Genomic DNA, 18,172 nt, shown 5'->3' with positions numbered 1-18,172 from the left:
TTGTTGTCCTTAATGTACTATGTTATCTCTCATCTCTTTTGCTGTCCCTTGGTTATCTCATATTGTTACAGTATCTCACTTTGTTATCTGATATATTGGATTTATTTGTATTTGGTTATTTGAAATTGGATAGGGAAGGGGGAAAAACCAAGACGGGGAGGGTGGAGGGGAGGGTAATGGGGACCGAGACATGTGAAAGGGTATCAATATATGTGAATTAATGCACCTTCTATCTGGCAAATATCATGTAACCCTTTTATTAATTACAATAAAAATATAAAAAAAGAAATTCATTCTGAATTAAATTGTAAGGGGAAAATGAGGTTGCCAGTATTACTCCCTGAAGATCTTCCTAAAGTGGAAGCATAGTCCACCCTGAGAAGTTGAGCAGGAAACTATTTGTGGCCGACTCCTTTTATCCTTTGTATATGTCCTTATTTTCTTAGCACTATTATCAGGAAGGAAATTCTGTCTCCTGCATAGGCTGTTGTTTTGGACCCATTAATTATCTCAAATTTCCCCTGCATGTTACCAAGTATTTCAACCAAAGAAGAAATGTGAATGTTTAGTGACTGCATGTTATAGGCTACAGGGTGAGGTATATCCAAAGAAAAACTTTTAAATGAACTAAATCTCTTCTACTTCAGCTACTTCTTTTCCTTTCTGTTTCTTCTCTGTCTCCTACACTTAGTATGATAAAATATATAAATAAAAATTGAAATGTCAAAGCTGGGAATGTGGCCTAGTGGTAGAGTGCTTGCCTAGCATGCATGAAACCCTGGGTTTAATTCCTCAGCATCACATGAACAGAAAAAGCTGGAAGTGGCTCTGTAGTTCAAGTAGTAGAGTACTAGCCTTTTTTTTTTTTTAAAGAGTACTATTCTTGTGCAAAGAAGAAAGGGACAGTGCCCAGGCCCTGAGTCCAAGCACAAGGACTAGCAAAACATTTTTTTTTTTTTTTTGCCAGTCCTGGGCTTGAGCTCAGGGCCTGAGCACTGTCCTTGGACTTTCTCAAGGCTAGAGCTCTACCACTTGGGCCTCAGCACCACTTCCGGCTTTTTTTTTCTATGTATGTGGTACCGAGGAATCAAACCCGGGTCCTCATGCATGCTAGTCAAGCACTTTAACCACTAGGCCAAACTCCCGGCCCTAGCAAAACATTTTTTTTGAAATTTCAGATATAATTTTCTTGACCGTGGTACCAGAGATAAGTAACTTAGTTTCTTTTAGATCTGATCTCTTCTTTTGTCCAGTGGATAAGTGTTGAAAACCTACCACAAGTGCTATTTACTTGGGACTGAGTGGAAAAATACCTATGTCTTGCTATAATGGAGCTGATATTTCAGTAGGAAAATGAGATGTGACTACAAAGAGATAGGAACCCAACTTTGTTATATAAAGTCAGGCACATTTGTATAAAAGTCAGCAGTCATAAAGCTGGCATGAGATTATACTTGACATCAGCGTATGATTTGAAATGAAGCAAAGAATCTGAAATAGGTAGAAGGGGACTAATAATCAACAAAGTTGGAGGGATTATCTGACTTTCAACATTACTGTAAAAGCTATAATAAGACAGTGTGGTAATGTTATAAGGATAGGCATATAGATTAAAGTGACAAGAGTTGAAAGTACAGGAATAGACCCATATTAATATGATCAATTGAGTTTTGATGAACTGGCCAGGTAAAATACATCATGTTGTCTTTAATAAATCATGCTGGAGTAACTGGATATTTAATTAAGAAAGGCACCTTGACTTTTCCTCACATCACATATAATATTCAACCTAAAATAGAACAGAGACTGAACCTTAAAGCAAATATCATAACAATTTCTAGAATAACATGTAGAAGAAAACCTTTGTAATGCTGAGTTAAGTAAAGTTTCTTATGTAGAACACTTAAAAGTACGAAATGTAAAAGAAAAACTATAAGACTTCATAAAAATTAATACTTTATCTTGTCAGAAAACTACAAATTTAAAGGTAAATCATTTATTAAAGGAAAATATTTGTAAGGCATATATATGATACAGGACTTGTTTCGAGACAACATAAATTTCTCCTTTCAATGTAACAAAAAAACAATCCAATAATAAAGGGAAATATTTGAATAGAAATTATGCAAGGAAAAATGCATGTTCAAAAACCACATAAATAGGTACTCTACATAATTGGGAATAAGAGAAATTTCATCCATTGCTCAACACAAAATGAAATAGCATTTTTGAAATATTAAGCTTCTTAAGTGTTGTAAACATACAATTAAGCCAGATGACTTAATAATTCTACTCTGAGGAATTACCAAAAAGTAATATAAATGTATATCTAATGAAAAGCATATGAATATTTATAGCAGCATTATATATATATATATGTATATATATATAGAGAGAGAGAGAGGGAGAGAGAGAAACTGGAGATGAACAATGGAATAACAACAACTAGAGTACTGATGTCATAGATCAGATGGATTTAAAGAGCACTAGAATTAGCAAAGGAAACCAGAAACAGTCCATTGGACTTGACATTTTATGTAATAAATTTAAGAGTGTGCACAATGGAATTCTATGCAGCTGTCAGAAAGAATGACATCACCCCATTTGTTAGGAAATGGAAAGACAGAAAAAAATCATATTAAGTGAAGTAAGCCAGATTCAAAGGAACATAGGCCCAAGAGTCTCCCTCATTTGTCAAATTCAGTAGAAACCTTGGGCTCTTCTAGCAGAGATTTACAATAGAACAAAATCTAGAGACATAGGCCAAATAGTATGACACTAAATGTAAGGATCTCCAGGATAAAGAAACAAAAGCCATATAATGAGTGATTGTTGTCCTTAATGTACTATATTATCTCTTATCTCTTTTGCTATCCCTTGGTTATATCATATTGTTAAAATATTTCACCTTGTTATCTGATATATTTTATATGTGCTTAATTGGTTATTTGAAATTGGATAGGGAAGGGGAGAACTCAAAAAGAACAGGGGGAGGGGGAGGGAAATGGGGACCATGTCATGAGAAAGGGTATCAATGTTTGTGAAGTAATACACCTTCTATCTGGCGAATATAATGTAACCCTTCTATTAATTACAATAAAAAAGAAATTAGATATATAAAAAAGGACTGATTGCCAAAGGGCCCAAGAAGCCAAATACAGGGGCATACAACCTACTGGTAACTCCAGCACTTGGGAAGATCACAAAGATCAAATGTGAGGATCTCAAGGATCACATGGGAGGATCACATGGATCTCATGAGAGGATCACAAGGATCACATGGGAAAATCTCAAGGATCACATGAGAGGATCACATGGCTCTCATGGGAGGATCATGAGGATCACATGGGAAGATCTCAAGGATCACATAGGATCAGAAGGATCATATGGGAGGATCATAAGGATCACATGGGAGGACCACAAGGATCACATGGGAGGATCATAAGGATCACATGGGAAGATCTCAAAGGTCACATGGGAGGATCACAAGTTTGAGATCAACCTGGAATACATAGCAAGACTGTGTCTCTAAACCAAAAACAACAAATGGGTGCCTCAAAGGGCACTCCAAAATTTGAGGCAATAAGTATGTTCCAAAATGTGACAATGACACTGACTGAATGATGGTGTACGTTTACTAAAAGGTCATTTACACTCCATCTTGCTGAATTTTACTGAGCTATACTTGAGTAAAGCTATAAAAAAAAATCCCCTAAATGCCTGAAGTTTATAGAAAGCAATTCTACAAAGCAATATTTTGGCAATTAGAGAGGATACATGAGAAATTAGTAAGACATCTTTTCTTCTTCTTTTAGATTATAGAAAAGCAATAGGAACATGTCAAATGGAAATATCAAATACTCCTATCTTGAATTATGTATATCATTGTTTTTTTTTTCAGTCATGGAGTTTGGACTTGGGGCTTGGGCACTGTCCCTGAATTCTTGCTCAAAGGTGGTTCTCTGTCACTTTGAGCCACAGCACCACTTCTGGTTTTCTGATGATTAGTTGGAGATAAGAGTCCCACAGACTTTCCTGCTGAGCTGGTTTTGGACTATAATTCTTAGCTCTTAGCTTCCTGAGTAGTGAGGGTGTGGGGTCATGGGCGTGAGCCTCTAGCACCTGGACATATGTAATTTTAAATATTCTACTCTCCATGTTTCAAAAACTGAAGTGACTGAATTATCCATGCAAATTTTATTAATTGATTTATTTACAAATAGTGGGGGGTTGGGGGAGCACTTTTGAGCCATGGTAAACTTCCATTCATGATAGAACACCAGAAACCCTGCCATGGAGTGAGTACTCAACTTGTGGCACTCTAACAACACAGGCAGAAGTGCCAGGCACCATAAATAGGGTTCTTATCACTCTTATCAAAACCTCTGTCAGAGGTGACAGCTGTGGTTTCATTGCTTTATCTGGTGAGATATCCTGAAGGGTGTCTCCTCACCTGCTCCCTGGTGCCCTGGAGGCGAGAGGGTGACAGGGTAGAAAGTGTGAGGAGGCCTAGTCTTCTGGATATTCACTGACACATAATGTGGTTGCCCTAGGCCAAGTCACTTCACTGCTTCTAGTTTCCCTTGAGAGCTGTCACTGAATGTTCTATCTAGCACTTCGATGTTCCATGCAGTGCTAGTTTGTTCAGGGTGTCACCAACCCAAGCAGTAGAGGGCTAAGGGTCAATTTTTGCAAGAACCTCTTGAGCCTGTGAAACTCTCTCCTCTTCCTTCTGATCTCCAGAGTTCTTCCTTCTCAGTATTCAGTTATCCATGACTTCTACAATGAGAAACTTAAGAAAAGTCTTTCTCTATATTGTTAGAATAACTTTTCACCAATTATTTCCTACAAAAAGACTACCGAAAACCTACACTTGTGTTGTCCAAAATGTCTTTCTCTAAATTGAAGGGAGTAAAGAAGAGGAAGAGGGAAATAGAATCTATTGCTAAACATACTTAGAAAATGTCAGTGGAGCAGATTTCTATCCACTGTGTTCTCCAAAAAGGGTCCACACCTAACATGCCTTGAAGCAGGGCTGGCCATGTGTGTGGACATGATATGTGTTTATCAGACAAACCTTTTTTTTGTGTCAGATTATAGAAAAGTGATAGGACCACGTCAAATAGAAATATACTATTTAGCATATCTTTAGTTATGCATATAACTTAAGTATTCTATTAGCCACATTTTAAAAAGTGAAAGAGATTGAACTATTAATTTAAACTTTATTCTATTCCTTGGGATTTATTTTAATATTATTTTAAATGTTCAGAGTCCTAGAGGTAACCTATTTATTTGGAACAGTTTTTGTTGCATAGCAAAATTTAGCAGGAGTCCTAAGAGTTCACATATAGCTTCTATTCCCTAACATGCCTGGCTTCCCCACATCCTAATTTTAATATTATGTTTTACATAATCCAGTGTGCAAAACAGTATTATTTTAATATTAGTCAACATAAAAGTATTAAGGGGATGCTTGACTTTTTTTTTTTGTCAGTCATGGGTGCTGTCTCTGAGCTCTTCAGCTCAAGGCTACCATCCTACCCTTTGAGCCACAGCACCACTTCCAGTTTTCTAGTGGTTAATCAGAGATTAGAGTCTCATGGACTTTAGTGCCAGGCTGGCTTTGAACCGTAATCCTCAGCCTCCTGAAAGGCTAGGATTATAGGCATGAGCCACTGTACCTGGCTTGATTATTTTTTTCTATATATTGTTCTAGTTTTAACATTTGGAAATAAAATCCTAGTCCTAATTCAAGTATTGACAATCTACTCTAGAAGCTACCACATAAGTACAAGGCTCCAGGCTGGATGTTCCAGAATACATAGTCTAGGAAACACCAATCTCACTTTATCCTTCGCATTTGTAAATTGTGGAGCCCTGAACATTTGAAGTGATTTTCTTGAATTATGGGCCCAATTAATGCCAGCACTGAGATTAGCACAGAGGTTTCCTGGCCTTCAGCAGTCAGATGGTTCCATCACACTATGACTTTCAAACACAAATCTTCATGACTTTGTGCTGTTGGAGAAATCTTTTCTATTCCTTCTGAATTAAATTAGAAGTTTTTTTTAATCACCCAGTGATGTTTTCCTTATTTATTTTCATGTGTTTAAATGCTTTTAAAATGTTGGTGGATGTGCTCCACAAACATGATGAAGTAAACAGTGAGAGTATTTAACAACAAAAGCACATGCTCCTCATGAGTCCTGTGCTGAGCATACCACACATGTTCGGCCATTTAATGAGAAAGAAGGTCTTTGCTTGCTGCTGGAGTTGAGAGTTGTCAGGTGCAAAAGCTGTCATAATGAGTTGATCGTTCATTACAATCAGTCTTCATTTAAACATCTTTTAATGCTTTAGTCTTCTATCCTGCCAGGGAGCCAGCCACTTTGTTGACATTGGATATTTATAGCATGAGACTACAGTGAATAAAGTGAAAAACATAAAGCAGATTGCAAAAGGGGGAAAGCACAATTTACAATGTCATGAAGTTGGAGAATGATGTAGGAAAGCTTTTAGCATGGCTTGCAAAGCCATTGGCAAATGAGGACTTGACATGATTCTATCTGTTCACAGTGGAAGAAAACAAGAGCAATGCATGTGCTTCAAGAGGATCGTCTAGTAAAGGAAGAATGCTTCAAAACTTAGTTAAGTCCAAGGATAATCAAAAATATTGTGTAAGTTGGGCAAACTGATGCATACTAATAATCCTAGAAGTCAGGAGGCTATGATAGGAGGAAATAGTTTAAGGTTAACTTGAACTATATAATGAGACTTTGTCCCAAAGAACTTCCTCCCCAACAAACAAAAACAAAAAGACACAAAGATATCGTGCAGTTTTATTGAAAACTTCAATAAAATGTCTTCATATTTTGGATGTTTTCTGTAAGATAGTCTGGTGGAAATTTTAAAGGAAATTTGGTTAAATTATGATATCTTTACAATTTATTATTTGGGGGTTGTTTTGCAAAAAAAAAAATATCCCTATAATACCCATTCTTTTTTAATGACATTTTGGTACATTTTTTAGTGGCTCTTTTCAGGTACTGATATCCTTGAGTGGAAAGGAAGCACCTTGTCTAAACTAATTTTATTGCTGTTTTTCAGGTAAAGAAACTGGCATATGAAATAATTTGCTCAAGGTCATAGATCTAGTTAGAGATGGAAGCTAACAGCAGCCCAGCCGATCTGAATCCAGACCGCATCTCTACTGCCCAGCACTGCCTCCTAGAGGAATCATACTTGTTTATTCTTGATTAAGATCCAACTCAGACCCTTGCTTGGCTCATTATTTTTGTGCAGCTCATGTTGGGATTTTTTGTTAACTATCTCAGTTCAGGGTGCTTCTGAATGGTAAATGAGTACATTGTCTATTGTACTCCTGTCATATTTTATACAATCTAAAAGTTTTGAAGTCCAAACTTCTCAATTGATAGAGTCTATTATGGTTGTATTTCCTTAACTTCTGCAGGACATATCAAGAAAGATAAGCATGTATATTGTAAATGTCACCTATCAGTTGCCTTACAGTTCAGCCAAAAGGCAGACACTAAATAAAAATAATTTAACCCCACCCCCAGCTCACAATGACATGCTTGTCTTTCAAGGGGAGAAACGATAATGGCCATGTATGATCTTAGGCAAGGCTGCTGATTTGAAGTCTCTTCAGGAAATTGTGGTGTTTCCGAAGACAATATTCTCAGTCAAAATAGACTTAACTCTGAAGCCAAAGTGATGACCACAGTCAAAGTTAATGATACGTTGTGCTTGGTTGGAAACAACTAGAGGACAACTAAGTTATCTCAGCAGACAGTCCACCCTGTAATCTTCCTTTGTTCTCAGATTTATACCAACCATGGCATTGAAAGAAAAAAGAATTTTGTTTGAATGTGTTATATTTGTACACAGTGGGAAAAGGTCATTCATGGTGAAGAAATGGATTCTAAGGAAGGAAACACTCGCTTATCTTTCATGGAAGAGAGGCCCTTTACTAACTTCCATGCTTTCAAAGACTACAAGGCAATTCTACAACATACTCTTGGATAGAAGAGGGAGATATTTTGCTCTCTGATACTTTGGCCACACCAGCCTGACAGAGGAGGACCCAGGAGATCCAGTCTTCTTTAATAAACAGGTGGGCTGTCAAGATTAGTAAAGTATCAGAAATAAAGCAGCAGTTCAAGAAATATTTGTATATTCACATCTGTAGCAGTATTATTCACAATGACCAAGTGCAAAATGTACATGAAGATACATGAAGAAGCAAAATGTAGTGTCTGTATACAGTGGAATATTAGTCAAGCCTAGAAAGGAATAACATTCTGTTGCATGCTGTAACCTACATGACTTTTAACATTATGCTGAGTGAAATAAGCCAGTCACAGAAATCTACTCTCTGGTAAGATTATCCTTCCTCAGGTGACCCTATCTTTTCTATCTAAGTAGAGGGGATCTCTCAGTCATCTTTTATAAGGGCCTGAATCTCCTCTGTGAAGGAATGGGCATCATGGTATTATGACCTCCAAAAGACCCTATCACCAATAAAATCTCCTTGGGGATTAGAATTTCAACATGAGTTTGCCAGGGTATGGAAGTTCAGTCCATTGTAGAGAGTTCAGGGTCTTTCTGACCATTGAAGAGAAGATAAAGGAAAATAGTGTGGGCTCAGAATGAAGCATGGACAAGATACATCTATTTTAAATAGCTATCTAGCCCTTCTAAATCTATTTTTAAGTATCTATATATCCCTTCTAATTGTGTATTTCTCTGAATTATTTTGCCAGGAGATTTTCTTTCTTTCATGTTGCTAAAGAAGCCCTTTCTGTTATTTTGGTTGGTATAAACATGGTACAAAGGACTTATTACCTCACTTCCAGGAATGAAAGGAAAGAAGAAAATTTCATTGATATTCACTTCTTATAGGCAGAGGAATTAAAATATTATTATTAAGAGTAGGGAAACTGCAGGTAAGGGCTACATTCCTTTGTACTTAAATTAAATATATTATGTATAATGTGTAGAAGATTATATTAATATTAAATCAAAAACATTGAAGCATTATCATATAAGTAATTTAATATTAAAGTTTACTTATTTGTTCATATTTTGTCAGTTATGGAGCTTGAACTCAGGGCCTGAGTTCTGTCCTTAAGCCTCTTTGTACTCAAGGCTGGTGCTCTACCACTTGAGCTACAGTGCTACTTCCAGGTTGTTGTTTTTTTTTGTTTTGTTTTTTTTTTGCCAGTCCTAGGGCTTGAACTCAGAGGCTGGGCACTGTCCTTGGACATGTTTTGTTCAAGGTTAGTGCTCTGCCACTTGAGTCAGCACCACTTTCAGCTTTTTTTGTGTTTGTGATACCAAAGAATCAAACCCAGAGCTTCATGCATGTAAGGCAAGCACTCTGCCACTAGGCTATCCTCCCGGCCCCACTTTACAGTTTTTGAGTGGTTAATTGGAGATAGGTGTCTCATGGAGACTTTTCTGCTTAGGCTGGCTTCAAACTGTGATTCTAAGATCTTGACCTCCTGAGTAGCTAGGATTACAGGCATGAGCCACCAGCACCCTGCTTAAAGTTTATTTTTTAAATAAAGCTTGGGCTTAAATCAATTGTGTGTGCAATCACACAATTGTGTGTATCCTTCTTGCTGTGATATGTTTGTGCTGGCAAAGCCTGGAATGTTCTAAACACTGTGCTCATGGGGCTTGAATGGGGAATAGAGAGGTCAGGTGACCTACTGACCACATTCCAATTCCCTCCCTGCAAACAAAACCCTGGGATACCAGTGTTTCTCACTTGGATCTGCTGAGGGGTGGTAGGAGGGTGTGTGTTTTGCCTGCTCTATTCCAAGGAGGAAAGGGAGGGTTGCTCTGCCTTGCACAAGGAGACAAAGGTGGCATCCCTGTATTTTTGTTGGATGCCTCTACATGTGCAAGCTCACCTGTCAAAACATGATGAAAAATGGAAATCAACTTTAGGAGGAAGACAGAAGAACAAGTGAGATAATGAATTCAACTGAAATAGAGCCTTAAAACACATTCTGTAAACTGTCTGATTACATTTTGTTTTATAGCACTGAAATGACTGTTCTTGGTTAACTTGTGTATGTGGTTCATATATTTGTCTTTTGCAGTTCACTCTGGAAATGTGCAGTATTGGAAAATGGATATCCTGAGAGAAGAAAAAAGTAAGTAATTTCTAAACAATGTGGTTTGTCTGTGTTCTCTCAAAAATTCCATGTTGGCAACTTAATCCCCAGATTTATGTATTAATGGTGCTTGGGGGCATGGGCTTGGTGGCATGGGAAATAATTAGGGTTAGATGAGATCATGGGAATGAGGCCCTTATAATGGTATTAACTTTAAAAAAGGATATTTTAAGCAGGCTTCTTCAGCCTTACCATTGGATGTCCAAAACCTTAGGATGCATTACCAGATGCCTCTGCCATGTTTTTGGAATTCTCAACCTCCTGAACTATGAGCTAAGTAATGTCTCTTCCCTTTCTATTTCCCAGTCTGTGGCAGTCATAGGAACAGAAATGGTTGAGTATGCATAGGACTTGCTCTGTGTAATGTTTTTCACCACTGAACTGTAGCTAGTAACCTGCAGCTTTGGAAGAAACAGGTTTACAAACAACATGCTTTCTCCTAATTATTTAGCTAGTGGTCTTCTTCTCAAAGGACTCTCAGAATGTTCAATCTTGATTTCTAGGCCAACTGTCTATCCCTAAAGACTTCATGATACTCAAGCCTGGCTCTGTAAATTGGGTTCTCTTATACAATCTAAATAAAAAACTTGAATGTATGTTCAACATCATTAGCCATTAAGGGAAATGAAAATGAAAATAATCAACATATACATACTCATATAGCAAAAATAAAAATGGGTAACAATCTACTGATAAAAGCAAATGGCTGAATAAATAAGGAAATGTAATAAATAAGGAAATCAAATCTTCCATGCAGAAGTATTCAACATCAATTGTATGAGTACTCCGCTCTGACCCCATGACTTTATTCTGGAGAATTCAGGATGGAAAGCAGAGAAGCAGAGTAACATCGCAAGGAAGAGCAGTCTCTCACCCTTATATGCTCAAAGTCAGTAGCAAGACTGAAATGCAATGTTGGTAATATGTGAACTTGATCTGAGGATGCAATGAAAATAGCATTGTACTTTTTTTTCTTGATCCCTAAACCTCAGTCTAAGCATGTGAAAAAGATCAGAAACATCATGAAATAGAGACCTGAATCAATTTTTTGTCAGTCTCTGAAGTCAGTGCCTTAAAAAATTGTGTTTATAGCTACTAAAGTAGAAAAACAGCCAACCAACTGGGAAAAGATATTTACCAATAATACATCAGACAAATGCTTAATATCCAGTATCTACAGGGAACTCAAGAAACTAATCTTCCCCAAACCGAAGAAACCAATCACTAAATGGGCAAGGGAACTAAAGAGAGACTTATAAAAGAAAGAGGTTAAAATGGCAGAAAAGCATATGAGAAAATGTTCATCATCCATGGTCATAAAGGAAATACAAATAAAAACAACCCTAAGATACCACCTTACCCCAACAAGAATGGCCAAGATTTTTTTCATACATTTTTATTGTAATTATTAGAAGGGTTACATTATATTCACTAGATAGAAGGTGCATTACTTCACAAACATTGATACCCTTTCTCATGTCTTGGTCCCCTTTCCTTCCCCCCACCCCTGCCCCTCATCTTGTTTTCTCCTCTTCCCTATCCTATTTCAAATAACCAAATAAGCATATATTACAATATATCAGATAACAAGGTAAAAATACTGTAACAATATGAGATAACCAAGGGACAGCAAAAGAGATGAGAGATAACATAGTACATTAAGGACAACAGTCACTCATTATATGGCTTTTGTTTTATATGCTGGAGGTCCTTTCATTTACTGTTGTGCTATATGGCCTTATATATCTAGGTTTTGCCCTATTGTAAATCTCTGCTAGGAGAGCCCAAGGTTTCTACTGGTTATGACAAATGAGGGAAACCATTGAGCCTATGTTCCTTTGAGTCTGGCTTACTTCACTTAATATGATTTTTTCTAAGTCTTTCCATTTCCTTACAAATGGGGCGATGTCGTTCTTTCTGACAGAAGCATAGAATTCCATTGTGTATAAATAAGAATGGCCAGGATTTTGAACTCAGACAATGACAAATGCTGGTGGGCTTGTGGAGAAAAAGGAATCCTATTGCACTGCTGGTGGGATTGTAAGCAAGTTCAGCCACTCTGGAAAGCAGCATGGAGGTTTCTTAAAGAATTGAAAAACAGACCTTCCCTATGATCCCATCATACCACTTCTGGGCATCTACCCTGAACATCATAACCCAGGATATGATAAGGACACCTACCTGCTTAGTTATGTTCATCTCCGCACCATTCACAATAGCCAGGTAATGGAAACAATCCAGAGGCCCTACTGCAGATGAATGGATACAAAAAATGTGGTATATATATATATATATATATATATATATATACACACACACACACACAATGGAATTCTACATAGCCAAGAGACAAGATAAAATAATGGCATTCGCAGAGAAGTGGATGAATTTTGAGCAGATCATGTTGAGTGAGACAAGTAAAGACCAAAGGAACAAAAGGCGCATGGTATCCTTAATATGTGGCTATTAGATCCAAACAGTACAAGAGAGAGGCCTAAATATTTGTGTACCCAATGTTATGGACATGGTACACAACTGCATAAACATAAAAATTTATGACTCTATAGACAATGTTTTATTACATAGATTAATATGTATCTATGACATACAAACCCTCAGCCTAATTTTAATTATGTTCTAAAATCTAAGTGCCAGTGATTGTATATAGAGATTCCCTTCTTGAATACTTGTTTGTTAAATATGTCATTCGAAATATGATGTAAAAATCAATGTTAATAAATTCTTTAATAAAAAAAGTTATGTTTAACTTACAGATAAATGGATGCTTTGTGAGAGAGGTGAACTTTACCTACAACATATATGCAGTCTCGGGCAGCTTAAATCGCATAACATAGGACTCAAAGATTAAGTGATCTGCAGCAGAGGGCCTCAGTGCCTGGCAGGAACCATCAGAGCCCTTACTGTAGAGGAATTACACACAGCTCTGTCCAGAAGGTAAAGAGGGTATTACAGTTCCTCCCTGAAAGTGAAGGGCACTGGTTTCCTGTGGGGGATGAGCCAAGGTTGCTTCCTGGGGGGCCTGGTAACTCCCCTGGCCTACCTCAGCCAGCCTTCCTATCTGCCCACCCACTGTGAGCAAGGTAGAATGAACAAACTTGGGAAGGTGGGAGCCATTCTCCTTTAGCATCTTAGTTTGTTTAGATGAGTTCAAATTTATTGGAACGGTATCAAGCTTAGTATTTTCATTTTTGTTCATATCCTTATGAAAAAGAATTTTTTGGTAATGACACTGATTTAAAAACATACTCAAGTAAGTTCTATTATTAAAGTCCCTCTTTGTGGATGCAGTTATGTACCAGGGTATCAAATACACATAGTAGTTCAAAATTAAAAGGAAATGTACTGCGGGGTGTGGTAGCGTATGTCTGCACTCATAGCTACTTGGAAGGTAGAAGCAGGAAGATCTCAAAGTTGGGTCCAGTGGGGCAGTTAGTGAGACCTTATCTCAAAAAAATGAAATAAAAACAAAAGAACTGGGGCATAGTGCAGAGATGGAGTGCCAGCCTAGCAATCTTGAGGCCCTGGGTTCAGTCCTCAATCTCAAACACACACACACACACACACACACACACACACACAATTTATACCAAGGAAGCCTAGCATACATTATACTATAAAAAATTTAATGTTGGGCCAGGAGTTTGGCCCAGTGTTAGAGTGCTTGCCTAGCATGCACGAATACCCAGGTTGGATTCCTCGGTACCACATACATAGAAAAAAGCTGGAAGTGGTGCTGTGGCTCAAGCTGTAGAGCTCTAGCCTTGAGAAAAAAAAAGTCCAAGGACAGTGCTCAGGCCCTGAGTTACAGCCTCACAACTGGCAAAAAAAAATATTATAATAAATGTTTCTGTTTATGTAAAACTATATGTATATTCTTTTCAAATACCTATGGTTAACAAGTAGAATTTCTTGGAGAAGAGCACAGAGCTCTCTAGTTTTGAAATTTTAACTTCTTTTTTAATGTTGAAATATCCTTTTCTTTCTGAAATGATGGAAATGGTAGCTTTTTGTTATTGTTGCTGTTGGCAAGATTAATACTTTGGCAACTCTTCATTGGCTTTTATAACTAATCTGGGAAATTTTATATCTTGAAAAATTTTAGCCTGGGAACCACTAGCCTAAGAATGATATCGTTCCAATATCAGAATTAAACAGAATAAAAAATAAAATAAATTTATGTAAACAATGGACTCAGAAATGGGTTATTATTTTACTTTGGGCTTCACATTTTTCATTTTGTAAAAGTTTTCTTTCTTTTACCTCTTATTTAGTAAGTATTCTCTGAACACCTCATCTGAAGAACTGAAGATGTAGAATCTCCACAGTGTCATACATCATAATTATCTAGAGGGTGTGGTTTTCACAGAGCAGTATGCTAGTAAGATTTTTGTTGTAGTTGTTTTCATTTCTTTTTTGGCTATGTTTACCTTGATTTTTTTTCTATTACATAAATCCTATGTAGTAGTTGAAGGCTGCAACATGTGATCTAAAATGGGGATGGTTTCTCACATTTTCTTTTTTTTAGTTTTTTAAATTTCACTTTTTTTTATTGTTGGGGTAATATGTAGAGGGGTTACAGATAGTAGGTGCATTACTCCTCACACAATGATACCCCTTCTCATGTTTTTGTCCCCATTTCCTTCCCCTCTCCCTCCCAATTATCTTGTTTTCCCCCCTTTCCATTCCTATTTCAAATAAACAAATAAATGTAGATACGATATACCAGGTAACAAAGTCAGATACAGTGATAATAGGAAATTGACCAAAGGGCAACAAAGGAGAAGAGAAATAACATAATACATTAAGAACACCAATCACACAAGATAAAATCTATCCAAGAATATAAATCAGTGAAAACTGTAGAAATGATCCTGTAGCTATAGTAACTGTTTTTACTTGCATTGAAGTATATAAGAGAGCCAGCATGAAAGCCCCATGAAGTATGAATCCTACTTGGGACATTTTGAGCATGTGTGTAGTTTTGATCTATTTGAAGGCATTCTAAGGATGTAAAACTAGGCATAGATTGGATTTTTTTTCCCTTCATTTCAATCTATGCCCCAATTCTATTGCATCCAATTTTTCCTCATTAGAGAGCAAATTCCTTCCCTAGGTCCATGCAATCTCCATTTTAATGATCTGTAGCGGAAAAGCAATTTCCTCAATTCCTAGAGTTGCAGAATGAGGCTATTTGCAGACAGCAGGTAGTTTTATAGCAATCCATGTTAGCACAAATGTAAAAGAACTAACCTGTTAGTGTTTCCATTTTCAGCCTGGAGACTGAAACATGTGCTTTGGGATTGTATATTGTTTTGAATATCCTTTCCTCCTTGGAGCACTTGAGTATTGGAAAATTTACTTAGATAGGAGTTTTATTGCTGCTATTTAGAAACAATTTGATAATAACTACTTAGATACACTATGTTACAATTATTATAGTTTAATTTCAGTGCAATTTTTGAAAGTTTTACTAGTTAAACAATGCTGTATTGATCTTAAACTTACAATCATCTTGAATTATAAGGAAATACATACCTCCCTTCTCAAATAATGAAATATTTGGCATCATTTTTGGTAGATAATAAGGATTTAAGAAACATGAAGATTATTGGTGAGGTCAGAGAAGAGTTAAGAAAAGAGCTAAACATCTCAAGTTGATGAATATGTGAAAATGTAGCATTGAGAATGTTCAGAAGGGGGGTAAGTCCAGTTTAGAGATTGGAAATAGATATGCACAAAGTTGCTTTATTTTTTTGCATTTTTTATTGTAATTAGTAAAAGGGTTACATGATATTTGCCAGATAGAAGGTGCATTAATTCACATACATTGATACCCTTTCACATGTCTTGGTACCCATTTCCCTCCCCCCCCACACCCACAAAGTTGCTTTAATACACCCAAAAATTCCCAGACATTTTAAGTGGAAACTACATGTTTGTATTAAATTCTTGCTAAAGTATAGAAGAGGTTAAACTTTGTGGTTTTTTGCATCAAGAAACCATTAGGTAACTCGCAAATTATGCTTTTATTTATTCTTCCATTGTAAAGGGCATGTATTTGTTAGCTTAAGTAAGATCTTCTGATTTACACAGTTTCCCTGTGGAAAAAATAATATTGACTAAGCCTCTGATCCTGCCTGACATGAAATTGATATACACTTAGAATGATGGAAACTTTCAGCTGGAAAGTACCTTTAGATGAGATTTAAAAACTTGAAAAAAATGTGAATTTCATACTACTTATGAGTAATGACCATATGCCATGAAGATAGCAAGTTTAAATAATTATACAAGTGGGCTCTTAATTAATGACCTTGTTAATTTTTATATTACGGAGTAAAATCTTCAGAATTCTAAAATGTTTTCTCAGTAACCCTTGAGAGATGACATCCTGACACAGGATTTTGCATAGCTGAGAAAATGAAGACTAAGAAAGGATAGCTAACACACAGCCTTCTGAGATAGACCAAATAGAGAGTTAGAGCCTGTAGACCAGTGGATGTGTCACAATGAGAGATGAGCAATCTCACTGAGATATGAACCACTTTGAAGGACTCTATGAAGAACCAGAATATGCTTCCTCAAAATGTGAAGGATTATTGAGCTGAAGGCAAAGAAAAGGATGACAGGAAATGTGGAAAAGCAAGATACATATTTATAAAGACATAAGTATTCTAGTCACCCTTCCCCAACCCATACACATACCACCATCACCAAGAAGAACAAAGGCTAACCACTGAAGACAGCTCAAGAATCTCATTGTTGGTAGATGATATGAAAAGAATCTCTATTGGTGGGCTTTGCTAAGCAGACTTAACCTTCATTTGCTTCCTTGTCTCTAAGTTGTCTCTGAGTCTTGAAAACTCAGAATCTATTCCTTTTGCATTCTCAGTTCAGTTGGTGACAATGTTACATAAGCTGGAATTCAAAGCTGCCTCTGAAAACAATTCATTCTCTGAGGTATCATCTATGTAGATATGAAATGTTTATGTTAATCAATTTGTTGTTTTCCTCTTGTTCATCATAAGTTAAGAGTGTCCATCATAAGAGTCCCCTGCGTAGTATTGCTCTTTTGTTTGTCTATTTGTTGATCATCTTCTTGGTGAGCAGGAGCTGCTAATTTGGATTAGAAACTCAAGAGACTAACAAGAGCTATAATGTGATTGTTGTTCTTAATGTACTGTGTTATTTCTTACCTCTTTTGTTGCCCCTTGGTTATTCTCATATTGTTACAGTATCTTACCTTGTTATCTGGTATATTACATATAAGTTTGTTATTTGAAATAGGAAAAGGAAGGGGGAAAACATGATGAGGGGAGGGAGTAGGGGGTAGGAAAATGGAGACAAAAACATGGGAATGGGTATCAATGTGTGTGAAGTAATGCACCTACTATCTGACGAATATAACTGCAACCCTTCTATTAATTACAATTAAAAAAGAACTTAAAAATAAAAAATAAATTTCTGGAAAAAAAAGAAACTCAGAGACCATGACTACATATGGAATATGCATTGTATACAAATGAACCTAAGTCAAGTAAATGCTCATTGTATGTAAATGAACCTAAATAAACCAAAAGGCAGAATCTTGGTCATGGATGCCAACTGTCTGCATTATGCAATAGACAGAAAGGGGAATTTCATACATGTCTTTATAGATCATGGCAAAGGTTTTTGTTTATATCCCAAGATCATTCAGAAACTGTTTCAAACCCAAGTTTGAACAGGGGGATGCATTCCAATTATTACTTGAAAAGCTTAAGTGGTTCCTAGGTCCACTACTAGTTATGGGAATTCAGTCTAGTAATTAATCTTGTTTGTGTGTCAGATTCTCTATCAATAAAATAACAATTTTGACTGCTGGTATGAGGACAAAATGAGATGCTCTAATGTGCCCCAGACAAAGAGTGGGTACCCTCAATGAATAGTGATTGTATTCAGCT

General features: G+C 36.6%; 1 protein-coding gene across 1 annotated transcript in view; it reads left to right on the top strand.

Moving 5' to 3' along the window:
- LOC150067344 (uncharacterized) overlaps positions 1-18,172 on the top strand; it is a 250,923-nt gene that overhangs the window by 216,598 nt on the left and 16,153 nt on the right. The window contains exons 9-13 of the mRNA XM_090328383.1: positions 6,580-6,680; positions 7,111-8,137; positions 8,787-8,969; positions 10,134-10,187; positions 12,983-13,163. The gene's annotated coding sequence lies outside the window, so the exon portion shown is untranslated. The remainder of the gene's footprint in view (positions 1-6,579; positions 6,681-7,110; positions 8,138-8,786; positions 8,970-10,133; positions 10,188-12,982; positions 13,164-18,172) is intronic.

Source organism: Megascapheus bottae, chromosome 2, assembly GCF_031878675.1.
Source record: "Megascapheus bottae isolate mThoBot1 chromosome 2, mThoBot2.hap1, whole genome shotgun sequence".
In the NCBI taxonomy this organism is placed as follows: Eukaryota; Metazoa; Chordata; class Mammalia; order Rodentia; family Geomyidae; genus Megascapheus; species Megascapheus bottae.
Note: the sequence above shows the minus strand (reverse complement) of the source record. Positions and strands in the feature narration are given on the sequence as shown.